The 2,172-nt window shown below is 34.9% G+C and overlaps 1 protein-coding gene and 1 long non-coding RNA gene across 2 annotated transcripts in view; one reads left to right on the top strand and one right to left on the bottom strand.

Moving 5' to 3' along the window:
* Positions 1–2,172, bottom strand: part of LOC106962505 (calcitonin gene-related peptide type 1 receptor-like) — a 21,454-nt gene that overhangs the window by 5,461 nt on the left and 13,821 nt on the right. The window lies entirely within an intron of this gene.
* LOC106962506 (uncharacterized) overlaps positions 1,366–2,172 on the top strand; it is a 6,478-nt gene continuing 5,671 nt past the window's right edge. Inside the window, exon 1 of the long non-coding RNA XR_001427985.1 lies at positions 1,366–1,478. This is a non-coding gene — a long non-coding RNA (uncharacterized LOC106962506). The remainder of the gene's footprint in view (positions 1,479–2,172) is intronic.

The raw sequence follows: 2,172 nt of genomic DNA, 5'->3' as shown, positions 1-2,172 counted from the left end.
CCCCTCTTCCACAGGTATGCGTTGTCATTATTTAATAATAATAAAAAAGCGGATTAGATCCGCTGTTTTTATGGGCCACGGGAATTATGCATGATGATCTGTATTTGTATGGTTTAGGTCTGTGCTGGTTTTGTGCGATTTTTGCAACAAGGACATGAAGCCCATTAGCAGACGTGCTCAGTGGCGGTTTCTGATATGGAAGGCATGGCAACCGCCCAGGGCATCATTATGTGGGTGGCGGCATGATGTATCTATACTAAAATGATAAATTCTAGACACTTTTTATGATAAACTGTACTTTCTTTGGCACTTTTTCAGATGGTCGATAGTAGGGAATTTTCCATAAAGAAAGAAATCTAAAAAAAAAAAAGTCTATTTTCTGCCAACAATATAGAAAAAACTACTAAAGATAGCCATAAATAAATGTTTTTATATGATGCTGCAGCCTAATTGACATCTAGGAAGGAAGTTTCAATGAAATGCATTTAAAATATAAACATTTTGGTGTAAGTCAAAAATTCTCTAAAATTAGATTTTTTTAAAAACAAACAAAAAATCCCTATTTCCTACCAGCAGTATCAAGGAAACTATTAATGATGGCCAAAAATGGATGCCTTTATGTTATTCAGCAGCCTAATTTATCTCTAGTAGAGAAGTGTTATTGAAATCTGATGAAAAATACAAGTTTGGGGAGTGATCAAAAAATACTTAATTTTGTCAATTTTTGAATTTTTTTTCCATCCGTCAAATTAGCTTTGAAAGCAGTTTTGCGGCCTAATAAATCTTTATTGAACCCAGACCCCTACAAAAAATGAGCCTGTTAAGACCACATAGCAGGACGGGCAAAATAGTTTTTGGGGCTTGGTTTCAACATATATTTTTTAATATAGTATCCCAAACATGCCATTCTCTGCTGTCAGGGTAATATTGAAATTTGTTTTATTTTTAAAAATTACATATTTTAAAAGTAAACTATTTATACTGTACATATTCATGTTTTTCGATATGATTTATATTTAAAGGATGTCATTACAAAATAAGTGTCAAATTTACTTTTTAAGTAATCGGCTTTCAAAAACCCCATCTTTTTCTACTCAAAGGTGGGTTTGTGGCAAGGTACACCTACCCCCCAAAATCTCGGAAACCGTTAGAGATAATGGGCTGAATTTTTTTCTGCTCTTTTCTGGTAATGCACTTAATAGAAAAATGCATTCAGAGTACAAAAAATATAAAGAAAAAAATTGGTTGCCGGTACCTAGTATCACTGCGTTGATTCCCGACTCTATAATGGTTGGTTGAGAATAATTTTAACTAATTTACTTGTGTATTTTTGAGAAAGCGATATATTTGCTACAATATTTTTTTAACTTTTACATTTATTTCCACAGACACTCCACAGAATGGGAGTCACATTTGTGTCAATCAGAATCTTCAGGAACGTCCTGATGTCCGTGATGAGGACAGAGATGCAACTGTGTGTGAGTATCTACTATTTTAGAATGTTGATGATATTTTATGCTTCAATATTGTTTATGTACATAATGTAATTATGCTATGTATTGACAATGCACAAAAATGTTTTCCAGCTGCATCCAGGACCTACTGCCAGTCATCTGGATGTTGGTCAAGAAAGAAGCAGGTAAGATCTAGAGATGTCACAATTCTTTGAATGATTAAAGTACTGTAATTTATTAAAATCAATCAAGGCAAATTATCTGCCTCAGAGTTTGTTGAACTATGTTTTACTATTTATTACCAACTGCTTTTAATTCTTTTTTTTCTTCCAATTGTTTCCAAGCGCTTTCTCTTTTTCATTGAAGTTTTTATTTTTTGTAAGAATGTATTAATGTGTTTTTTTTGTTGTTTGTTTGTTTTAATGTCTTATGTGTGCATACTAAGCTGGAAGTTGCCAAACATTTTCACTGTAGCTCATAATAATTGTCTGTCTGTATTAACAGCTGATGGAGGAAGGCAGAGAGTACTGGCAGCAGAGGACGTGGCATTCTGGGAGGATGGCAGCTATGAGGCGGTGTCAGGATGGACCCCAAGTTCCTCCAACCAGGAGCTCAGTGACATCAGGACTACATTACAGGAAGAGACGTCAGGTGTACAAGACAGGAAGAGACGTCAGGTCTATGCTACAGGAGAGATGTTGGGCCTGTCCTGAACGCA

This window comes from Poecilia latipinna, unplaced genomic scaffold, assembly GCF_001443285.1.
Source record: "Poecilia latipinna isolate Pla-1442-1.1 unplaced genomic scaffold, P_latipinna-1.0 Scaffold1421, whole genome shotgun sequence".
NCBI classification, from domain to species: Eukaryota; Metazoa; Chordata; class Actinopteri; order Cyprinodontiformes; family Poeciliidae; genus Poecilia; species Poecilia latipinna.
This window is presented reverse-complemented; position numbering and strand designations above follow the sequence as displayed.